This window comes from Hippopotamus amphibius, chromosome 8, assembly GCF_030028045.1.
Source record: "Hippopotamus amphibius kiboko isolate mHipAmp2 chromosome 8, mHipAmp2.hap2, whole genome shotgun sequence".
Taxonomy (NCBI): domain Eukaryota; kingdom Metazoa; phylum Chordata; class Mammalia; order Artiodactyla; family Hippopotamidae; genus Hippopotamus; species Hippopotamus amphibius.
The window spans coordinates 2,966,768-2,979,267 of NC_080193.1; positions in this window are offsets into that span (position 1 = coordinate 2,966,768).

Sequence of the window (12,500 nt, forward strand, 5' to 3'; positions counted from 1 at the left end):
ATACCAGGCAGCAGGAAGAAGAAAAATAGAAGAAGATGCATTTTTTGGCATCTTTCAAATTGGTCAGAAGATTTAATATGAATAATTTCCAGTATTTGTGAGGAGGTGAGGAGATGCCCACTCTCCAAAACTGTTGGTGAGTGTATGAGTTTTATAATTTGTAAGAAAGCAATTGGGCAATATTTATCCACTTTTAAATGTTCATACTCTATGAGTCAACAACCCCACTTTTAGGAATTTATTATGTAGAAATACTTGTACAAGTATGAATTTATATATATTATAAATTTATATATATAAAGATTTTTCTCTGCAAAAGGTTTCTAATAGAAAAGAATGGAGACAGTCCAAATTTCCATTGCTTGTGGAATGGTTACACAATAACACTACATTGACTGTTATGTAGCTGTTCAAGAACCTGAGGAGCTCTATTATTTGTTTTGTTTTTTAATGTGCATGATATGCTTGAGTGGGGAAAAAAAACTTGCAGAACAATATAGTATTGAATAATATCACTTCTCAAAAATACAATATGTGTAGGTGTATATATATTTGTCTGGCATAGAAAAAAATCCTAAAGCATATACACTGGAAACTTTCAATGAGAGGTATCTGTGGGGGAGGCACCACAGAGGGCCAGCAAATATTAGTCATTTTTTAATTTAAATATTGCTTATATACTAATATTGTCTGAATTTATCAGTCATGTTTATAACTTTTATATGTTTTGCATTTATCACTCAATCTTTGAAGCAATACTTACTCGCATATTTCCTCGAGGAATGCCCAGTAGACTGTGTGTGGATGGAGAAACTTGAAGCACGGAGTGGTTCAAATTACTTTAGCAGAGAGACATCACCAAGATTCAAAACTAAATATTTATGCTGAGTATATGAAAGAACACTAGAAGACACATCATAGTTTTAAAGTAAATAAATGTAAATGTTAAATACTTTTATGACAATAGAAATGACCATCATTTATTTATTCATATTTAGAAAAAGAATTTGTCTGAAGGACCGAGACCATTTATCTAGTTTGTGTTTCATTAAAATATTGTGAGGTTTTAACCTTCAAAATGAACTGATAAAAATCAATAGTCATTTTGGAGAAAGTTGTGAATAGAGAGTGTGTGGACCTAACCTAGTTGTGCAATAAAGAAAAATCTCAGGATGATATGTTTTAAGCAAGACTAAAAAGCATCTAGTCTGGATGAATTGGGAGATTGGGATTGCCACATATGCGTTACTAACAAGAAAAAAAATATCAAGTTGTACACTTTAAATACATGCATTTTATTGTATGTCAATTATATCTCAATAAAAGTTCTTCAAAAAAAAAAAAAGCTTCTAGTCCAAGTTAGAACAGGAATTCAAGGAGCCCTATTCTACTCTCTGTTTCTATGAGTTCAACGTCCTTAAGATTCTGCAATAAGCAAGATCATCAAGTATTTGTCTTTCTCTGACTTTTCATTTAGCATAATGCCCTCAAGATCCATCCATGTTGTAGCAAACAGCAAGGTTTCCTTCTTTTTATGACTGAATAATATTCCATTGTGTGTGTGTGTGTGTGTATCACATTTTCTTTATCCATTTATCCATCAGTGAATGTTTCCATGTCTTAGTTTATTTCCATGTCTTGGCTGTTGTGAATAATGCTGCAATCAACGTGGGAGTGCAGATATTTCTTCAAGATAGTAATTTCGTCTCCTTCAGATATATTCCAACAAGTGGTCACTCTATTTTTAATTTTTTGAGAGACCTCCATTCTGGTTTCCATAGTGGCTGTACCAATTTACATTCCCACTGGGATTGTATAAGTGTTCCCTTTTCTTCACATCCTAGCCAGCATTTATTATTAGCCCTTATTTTTTGATGATAGCCATTCTAACAGGTGTGAGCAAGATCTCATTGTGGTTTTGATTTGCATTTCCTTGATGATTAGTGATATTGGGCAACTTTTCATGTAGGTGTTGGCCATTTATATGCCTTCTTTGGGAAAATGTCAAGTCCTCTGCTGTTTTTAAATTGGATTGTTTGGGGGGTTTGCTATTGAGTTGTACTAGTTCCTTCCATTCTGGAAACAGGTACCCCTGCTTTTTTGAAAGTTCATGTTAAGCCACAAAAACAGATAATAATAATGTAGGTCTTTTGTAAAAGCAAAATGGCACAATGTGAACTCTGGGAAAGCAGGGAATACTCTTCATTTTGTGCCATTTGCCTTATGAAAGCTTTCATAGGAACACTCTACTTTTGGATAGCAGGGTGAGCCTGTATTAACCCCTCATCAGATGTGTAGTTTGTAAATATTTTCTCCCATTCCTAGGTTGCCTTTTCATTTTGTTGACTGTTTGTTTTGCTGTGCAGAAGATTTTTAGTTTGATGTAGTCCCACCTGATTTTTGCTTTTGCTGTTTGTGCTTTAGGTATCATATCCCCCCAAAAAATTACCAAGACCAATGTGAAGGAGCTTTTTCCGTTTTCTTCTAGGAGTTTTATGGTTTCACGTCTTATGTTTAGGTCTTAATCCATTTTGAGTTAGTTTTTGTGAGTGGTGTAAGATAGGGGTCCAATTTCATTCTTTTCCATGGGGATATCCAGTTTTCCCAACACCATTTATTGAAGGGACTATGCTTTCCCCATTGAGTATTCATGGCTCCTTTGTCAGATATTAGTTGACCATATATATGTGGGGGTTATTTCTGGACTCTTGATCATTTTCCATTGGTCTATGCATCTGTTTTTATACCAGTACCATACTGTTGAAATTAATATAGCTTTGTAATATATATAGCTTGAAATCAGGAAGAGTGATGCCTCCAGCTTGGTTTGTTTTTTGTTTTTTTTCTAAAATTGTCTTCACTATTTGGGGTCTTTTGTAGTTCTATATGAATTTTAGCATTGTTTTTTCTACTTGTGTGAAAAATGCCATTGGAATTTTTATAGGGATTGGAGTGCACCTATAGATAGCTTTGGGTAGTATGGACATTTTCAAAGTGTTACTTTTCCATTCTGTGAACACAGGATGTGTTTCCATTTATTTGTGTCATCTTCAATTTCTTTCATCAATGTCTTACAGTTTTTGGTGTATAGATTTTTCACTCGCCTGGGTAAATTTATTTCTAAGTATTTTATTGGTTTTGATGTGTTGTGAAAGGGATTGTTTATTTCTTTTTCAGATAGTTCATTGTTAGAGTGTACAAATGCAACTGATTTTCATACTTCCATTTTGTAACCTTAAGTTTTACTGAATTCATTTCTTAGGCCTAACAATTTTTTGGTGAAGTCTTTTGGATTTTCTACATACAAGATCCTGTCATCAGCAAAGAGACATTTATACTTCTTCCTTTCCAAACATGCAAACCAATAAATGTGAGACACCACATTAAGAGAATGAAAAAAACATATCACAATCATATAAAACATGCACACAAAGCATCCCACTGCCACTGAAGCCACCTTGACCACTGAAGTTTCCTCCACTACCAAAGTTGTCATTCCCACCAAAACCACCTCTGCAACCACCACCAAAGTTTCCAGGACCACTTCGACCTCTTTGGCTGGATGAAGCACTAGCCATCTCTTGCTTAGATAGGGATTTCCTTACTTCACAGTTGCAGCCATTTACAGCCTGGTACTTCTGAATGACAATCTTGTCTAGAGTCATGGTCATCAGAGGTTACAGAAGCGAAGCCTCTCTTCCTGCCACTGCCTCGATCAGTCATGATTTTAATCACTTCAGTTTTCCCACACTGTTCAAAACAACCTCTTAGGTGGTGTTCTTCAGTGTCTTCTTTTATTTTTTAAAACTTTTATTGAGATACAGTTAACATACAATAAACTGCATATATTTAGAGTGTACAATTTGGTATCCCAATCTCCCAATTCATTCAGTGTCTTCTTTAATGCACCAACAAAAATCTTTTCCACAGTTAAGTGGGCACCAGGTCTTTGAGAATCTTCTCTTTGGTTCCACAGCTCTTCTATCCACCTCATGGGGCCTTGCATTCATGGCTGCACCCACCTTCTGAACAGTGGCATAAGTGACAAACCTGAAGCCTCCTGAGGACTTGGTATTTGGATCCCTCATTCCCGCACAGTCTGTGAGCGTTCCTCATTGTTCAAAATGGTCCCTCAGACTCTCATCAGTCATTTCCAGCTCAAACCTCTGAGGAAGAGCTTCCGCAGGTGTTCGGGTTCCTTGGGAGACTGATTTAAACATGATGGCAGTAGGGAGAGTGGGGGGAGGCTGCTTTAACGATGCTTATTCGGCGGCATCCATGGGCAGAAAGCTGGTTTGCATGAGTAGAAACATCCTTGCATCCCAGGCGTAAATCCATTTGATCATGTGTATGATCCTTTTAATGTGCTGTTGAATTTGGTGTGCTAGTATTTTGTTGAGAAGTTTTGCATATTATGTTCATCAAGAGTATTAGCCTGGGGGCTTCCCTGGTGGTGCAGTGGTTGGGAATCCACCTGCCAATGCAGGGGACACGGGTCCGATCCCTGCTCCAGGGAGATCCCACATGCAGCAGAGCAACGAAGCCCATGCACCACAACTACTGAGCCTGTGCTCTAGAGCCCGTGAGCCACAACTATTGAGCCCATGTGCTGCAACTACTGAAGCTCACGCGCTTAGAGCCTGTGCACCGCAACAAGAGAAGCCACTGCAACAATGAAGGGTAGCCACTGCTTGCTGCAACTAGAGAAAGCCCGTGTGCAGCAATGAAGACCCAATGCAGCCAATTAATTAATTAATTTTTTAAAAAAGAATATTAGCCTGTATTTTTCTTTTCTTGTGGTATCTTCATCTGGCTTTGGTATCTGGGTAATGCTGACCTCTTAAAATGAGTTTGGGAGTGTTCCCTTCTCTTCAATTTTTTGTAAGAGTTTTCAGAAGAATGGGCATTAATTCTTCTTTAAATGTTTGGTGAAATTCACCTGTAAAGCCATCTGACCCTGGGCCTTTCTTTGTTGAGAGGTTTTGGATTATTAATTCAATTTCCTTACTTGTTATCATTCAATCTTTTTACTTGTTACATAGCAAATAACTCTTCATGATTCTTCCTGAGTAGGTTGTATGTTTTTAGGAATTTATCCATTTTTTCTAGGTTGTACAATTTGTTGCTGCACACTTGTTCATAGTATTCTTGTATAAGCCTTTGTATTTCTGTGGCCAACAGTGTGGCTGAAGCTGGTAGCCTCCTCACTGTCCCTAGCCACCACGGCTCAGCTCTGCTGGTTTCTGGATGGGGTGAACTCCAAGTGGTTCCCTCATGCAGTGCCTTCAAAGGCTGGGGAAGCTGGTAGCTCACCCCACTCTCCCTTTTCCAGGGAGGGGTCTCTTTCTAGCTGGGGGGATCCCTCAGTACTGAGCAATGCTGGCTTTGGGGAATAGATTGATAAAGGCAAAATGAAGCTGTTCTTCTTTCCCTTTTTGTGCAGTTATTCTCAGGGTCTTTGTCCCACCACACTGCTAAAGTTTCTTAAGTGGACTCCAGAGCTCTCCAAAACCGTTTTTGTTTGTGAATAGCTGTTTAATTGTTGATCTTTGTGAGGGGACTGGAGGCTGCTGTCTCTTGCTTCACCACCTCAATGATGTTGCTCTTTTCTGCTCTCTGTTCACTTTTCTTCATTCTTTTTTCTTTCTGTTCCTCCAACTTGACAATTTCAACTGTCCCAATTCAAGCTCACTGACTTTCTCCTGCCCAATCAAATTTGATGTTGAGCCTTTCTAGTGAAATTTTCATTTTGACTATTGTGCTTTTCAGCTCCAAAACTTCCATTTGGTTTCTTTATATAATTCCTATCACTTAATTGATATCCTCACTTTGGTCACACACACACACGTTATTTTTCTTCATGTTTTTATTTTGTTTTGTTTTGTTTTGTTTTCACTGATGAATTTATTTTATTTTATTTAAAAAATTTTTTTTAATTTTATTTATTTATTTTTTTTGAGGGGGTACACCAAGTTCAATCAAATGTTTTTATACACATATCCCCATATTCCCTCCCTTCCTTGTGTTTTGTTTTTTTGGTCCATGTTTTCCTTTAGCTCTTTGACTATATTTAAGGCAGTTATTTTAAAGCTTTCATCTATAATTTCTAAGTATGGACTTCCTCAGGGAAAGTTTCTGTCCTTTCTTTCCCTTGGAATGGGCCTGTTGCTTTACAAGTCTTGTAATTTTTTTTTTTTTTTTTTACAAAACTGGACATTTGACTATTATAATGTGGTAACTCTGGAAATCAAATTCTTCCTCTCCCTGGAGTTTACACTTTTATTAGTTGTTGAAGGGTGTAGAAGTCCATTTGTTTAGTGACTTCCCCAAACTATTATTGCAATGGCCATATTTTTTATTGATGTGACCACAGAAGTCTTTGTTCCTTAGCTTCCGTTTAGCTGCTGTTTTGATAGAGATTTCCTTGAATGCCAGGAGCTCTCCCAGTCTTTTAAAATTCAACTCCTAGCCAGGCTTGCACTAGATCTGGCCAAGGTGAAAGCTTAGGGTCTTCTCAGGTCTTTTCTAAGCATGTGTCTTCTCCTGGTCATGCATATGGCTTTCTAAATTCCCCAGTATATACAGTCATTTTTGGATGTCTTAATTTCCCAGAGACCATTTCCAGATTTTGCCTTAGGCAGTCAATTTTATGTTTTGACACAATAGGTGTCTGAAGTTTGTTAGTTTGGCTTGCAGTGTTTTTAAGCTTTTCCATTCTGAGTTCAGAGTTAGGTGAAACAGAGCTGCACCTAGTGTCAGTCCTTCAGGTAGCCCACCAGACAGGTTAGAGGTGGCATACACAACAATTTGTGAACATGGTCTGCTCTGCTCCCTCTGGAACTAGGAAAATGGTTCCACACTGGGAATCTGGGCTACCCCTGCATTAAGACTGGTGCCAATTTATGACTGGCTCTGCTTTAAGACTGCCACCACACAGAGAGAGGGTGAGGGAAGGACAGTAAGATTGCCACAAAACCTTCCTACCATTTTGTAGTGACTTTTTCTTGATTCCATGCTTGTTTGGTGGCTATAAACTTTTATAAACCATTTTTCAGAATTCCCACAAAATTGGTTCTGACAGTTTCTGCTCATTTTTCAATGTTTCTATTGGAGGATGAGAATTTGGAGTAGCCTACTGCACCATATTGTAAAAGTCACAGTTTTTATGATCTCCTAATTTCTTTTTCTTTGAAGACTTTTTATATTCTTTGTCCCTTTTTTCCCTAATGGTTTCCTCCTATCTTTTTCTTGTTGATTCAGGAATTCTTTGAATAGTCTAGCTACCAATTGCCTGCTATTCTTTGTATTGCCTCCCTTCTTCACATTCTGCCTACTCTCTTTCTGGAGCTTCAAAGAGATGAATGTTGGACTTCCTGGGTCCATGTCCTCTGAATTTTATTTCACAGTTCTCATCACTTTACATATTTTTAGTACATTTTAGGATAATTCCTGGGCTCCATGTTTCTATCCACTGCATTCAGTTCTGTCCATTCTGCTGTTTAGCCCATCTTCCAAGTATTCTGCTTCAACAAGTTAAATTTCCCTTTTCAATATCTTCAGGTAGATAGTATAGAGCAGTATTTACAAACTGGCAATTGGAAGTCAGGACCCCGGCCCTGAGGTGGTCAGAATCGGGGTGTAAGAATGAGAGACAAGGAATGTAAGCCTGTAAAACCATTGTGCTAACTAACATCATGGACATGGTGCTGAAAACTTGTTCTCTAAAATCATAGACTGAGAAGCTTGACTATTTGAAATGATATCAGTGAGAATGGAATATCTTACTCATGCCTGATGACTCTGAGTCACATGGGTCACTAACAGAAACAACCTCACTTTCCATTCCAGGTGCAGAGCTTCAGATAAGGGTTCTTCAGACAAAACATTCCACACTTATCTTAAATTTTAATTTCCAAGATAACAGGAACCCTGGGTCTGCTTCTTAGACCAGGCTGTATATAAACCCCTTTATACCCCTCTCTGTTTTACTTTGAGCCAAACAAAGTCTCATCTAAATTTTCCCTAAACTCCACACTTCCTCCAAATCCCTCTCTCTTCCTCTATTTGGTGAGAAGCTGCATTTCTACTTCAATGTCTCCCTTGCTGAAGCAAGCTGAATCAACCTAGCTTTGTGGGGCCACAAGTGTGTTCCTGGCTTCAAGAGGGGTCAGAAAGGGATGAAAAGTGATGTTGGGTTCACCGAGTAGAAAAAAATGGAGTCTACAAGATGGCTGGACCAGGCGAATGACTACTGAGGAGACAAGAATGGGGACAGAGAGAGAAGAAGAAGAGAGGGTGAAGGAGCCAGAAGGAAGGTTAAGAATCAGACAGTGGTCTTTTAAGGAAATGAAAATGCAATTCCTGATCAAGAGGCTGTCTGATGGTGCCCTACAGACCTTTGAGACAGCTATGAGAAGTGGGTCTGTTCTAATAATGTAGATGTGGGTATGGTGTGGTGAAGTTGGTGCAGCCACAAGAGAAGAGAACCAGGCTTGAAAGGCAGAAGTTAATTATAGTCCCAGGTCCCAGAAAGGAGGGAACTGCATGCCAAGGAGGGAATGGCGGGGCCACAGGTGGAAGCACCAGTATCAGTCAGAAAGCAGAAAGGAGTAAGAGGAAGGCCAAGGCCACAGACTTTATCAGGGTTTCTGCAGGAAAGGCAAAGCAGGGCAAGTAAACAGCTTAGGATTGGCTAGGTTGAGTAATTCTGGAAGGCTTTGGGCTATTGAGGTGGTCTCTAGTTGCCAAGTACCTGACCCTGGGATGATTTAGGTAAGAGGAAATATTGCCTTTGTATGTGAGAGTTAGATAAGAGGATGGTGCATAGACATGATTGGATGGTCGGTTTATGAGAGATGTGATCCTGAACAAGCCCTTTGCCATCTCTCCCCAGTCTGTAAGGCCTCCAAATGCCAGAGCCTCAAAGTACAGAAAATAGGAAAATATAGTTAATGTACTTGGCCCTGTGATAAATGGCTATCAAACAGAATCTAAGAAACACAGAACAGGATCTAATTCCCTTATAGATTATTTTAGTTTTCTAGGGCTGCCATAACAAAGTACCACAGACTGGGTGGCTTAAACAGCAAAGATTAATTTGCTCACAGTTCTGGAGGCTGGAAGTCTGAGATCAAGGTGTCATCAGGGTTGGTTTCTTCTGAGGCCTCTCCTTGGCTGATAGATGGCGGTCTTCTCCCTGTGTCTTCCCACTGTTTTGCCTCTGTGAATACCTGCATCCTGATCTCCTCTTATAAAAACATCAGTCATGCTGGACTAGGTCCCACCCTAGTAATCTCATTTTAACTTAACTACCTCTCTGGAGACCCTATGTCCAAATACAGTCACATTCTGAGGTACGGGGTAGGGGTGGGGGTAGGGTGTTAGATGTCAACAAATGAATGGGGGTGGAGAAGGACACAAGCCCACAACACAAGGTTAGTTATGCATCTATTTCCAAGTAATAGGTTCCTGTGGAAAAAGTAATCTGAAGTGGATGTCGTGCAGCAAGAGGAAAGAGAATTACAAACTGAACACCTGCCGCTCCCAGGACTCAGGCGCCTTGACTCCTGGACTATTTCATATCAGAAAACACAAGCAAAGCACTAGCGTTCTAATTTGAACTTTTTCCAACCTGAAATATCTAGTGTTTAGTTTGACAATTCGGCCTCTGAGTGTGATCTAGGGATGCAGGTCCACTCAAGGACCAACTTTTCTCTAGGGGGTGCCCTAGAGCCAGAAAGCGTCATTATCCCTGTCCTGGGAGTCTTGGAAGAGCCCTTAGAGAAGAGCAGGAGCTACCGTGATGGAAAAAGCCGGCTGGGTCAGGGATGTAATGTGGAGCTTGGTGACTGAACAACACTCACCTGAATCCTCCAGAGCTGGTCAAACAACACTGCCCCACTGACCTCACCCACATCTCCCTAAGTCCATCTCCACCAACCCACCAAGGCCATGGCATCTCATTCAAACAACTTGATTCACTGAAATCCAATTTGGAGGTTAGAAGGACTACTCTTGGGGCTGGGTTGGGGTAATGTTTAAAAAAATCTCTCTCCTCCAGCTAAGCACACGTATGTTTTTCTTCCAAGGTTTGCTTTTGTGAAGCAGAACAAGTTGTAGCAGATCTTTTCAGGAAATGATGATTTCAGTTCTAAGAAAAAGTGGGCTCTAGTGAGTTTCAAAAGTAGAAATTTTCCCATGTACACACCGACGCCTAACTCAGTTATACGGAAGTAAGAAGTGCTCCCAGGTATTGCAAAGGCCCCAAGACCAACATCCTTCTGCAGAGAAGGAGCTTTGTCTTCTCATTTTGAGATATCCTTTTAAATGGTCACCCATATTTAAAGAAGCTTTTTTCCTGACAGGGCATGGTTTTTCAGTTTTATAAACTAGCATTAATGAGCAATCACTCTGCCCCATAACACACACCTTGCATTTGAGGAAATGAATAGCTCTTTCCTGCATCCCTGAAATTATTCTAGTACAGTTTATCACCTTACTAGGCCCTGGTTACCCAAGTAGTTCAGTCTGTCCAATGGGACATTGTGCATTGAAGGCAGAGTTACTCACTTCATGTTTACTAGAGGTTTTTAAGTTGAAATCATCTCCAAACTTTGCTACATGTTGTTAAATTGTTCAAGCTGCTAGATTCTATTCTCAACTGTCCTGGCTCCTGCTTCCTAATCTGTATCTTGTGCCAACTAATGCTCACCACAGACACGGTCAGTATTTGTCTAGAATCTCTAGAAAAAAGGAAATCAGGATGTTCTGTTTTTTTAATGTCTTTATTTTTTACCAAAGTAATAAATTTTAATGTATGGGACTAAATGCAGCTTAATATAACATCTATTTGGCATCTTTCATGTATGTGTCACTCATCCTCTTTTCAAAGTGATCTCATCACACCCAGAGGAGGTAGGTAGATGCTATAAGCACCACGGTCCCCATTTTTCAAAGAGAAAAATACACAGTTGAGACAAAATAATTTACCACAATGTACATAGTGAATCATTGGCAAAGTCAGAAACAGAATCTAGGACAATCTAGATACTTTGTGGCTGCTCCATCCAACAGCATTCAATCCTCTCCTTTATCCTCTCAAAGCTCAAAAGTATCACAAACTCCCTACAAAACTGAGTACTCTGCGTAATACTGGCCATGTAAAATTCTCCACTTTCCCCTCTTCTCTGCCTAGCTTAAGGGCAATACAAGGGCACATCAAATATTTTCTTTTCCTTTCACAAGAATGAGCCATTCTTTATCTGTTGAACCATTTTTTACACCCAAGGAACCACTCTCAGCTGCTCCACAGAACCTCAGGTCCCAGCTCTTTTCTCAGCTAGCCTGAAATCAGTCAATACTAACATCATGACTTCCACAGGATTACATTACAATATGATTAAGATTTCACAAGTGGAACTAAAATAATTTAATTAATTAAATTTAAATTTAAAAATTTCTCCCTAGGAAACAGGCAAAACAAGGAATAAAAGTATTGAGCACGCTACCAACCTGGAACAGAGACCACCCATCTAAACCTGGTCAGTGGATGACCACCCATCAAGACACCTAAGAAAAGAATCGCTGTGGTCACACGAACTCACAGGGAGGAGGATCTCGGGCTAAAAGTTTCAGTGTTTCAGGACAGTGCAGCTGCTCTGCCCCCAGAGGCATATTTACTCTCTTATGTGACACAGAGTCAGTTACTAAGCCTGTATGTCAACATCAGCAACATGAGGAAGAGGAGCCTGTGGAAAATGCACCCTGGCTCATTACAGTCACCAGAGTGTGCACTCTGTGCAGCCATAAGGTTAACCAAATACAGCAAGCCTTCATTAACAAGTACCCACATCGCTCACTCAGCCCACAAGCATTACTGAGTGGCTAGGACAGTCCCGGCACAGGAAATGCCAAAATGAATGAAATCGCAAACACAAAGAACTGACAATGGACGCTGTTAAGAAAACCAGAAAATCCCTTTGACTGGGAATTATCTGCTTTCCCTGCTGGCCTGAGGCTGGAGCCTGGGTCCCTCTCTTTGGTGTTAGTACTGCCACGTCCAGGTCTCTCCTTCAAAGGGGAAACACCCAGGACAGGGACCCCACCAAGCTCCCATTCTCAGCTTCAATGTGTTCATCAGTTTATCGGATTGATCTTTCTTGTGCCAGGAAAAGTTTGACAGGGATATCATGAAGAGAGGAGAATGGCATCTTTTTAAAAAATGAGGGGGGAGGTTAGATAGGGAAAGTGGTAGGAACACAGGGAGACCACAACTCTTCAAATAATAGTCAAGGATCACAAACAACGTTGACATGCTGAATCTACCTGCGACAAACTTGCGTCAGACATCACGGGGCTTCTGTTTCTTAGTCTGCCTTTTCCTAGACATCGAATTGAGTGGAATTTCCTTCTGCAGCTCTGATATGTACAGATGACTGTGTTACACTGGCCTCAAATACATAAGTTAATAGCAAATCAGTTATTTTTCTCTAGCTAGCCTG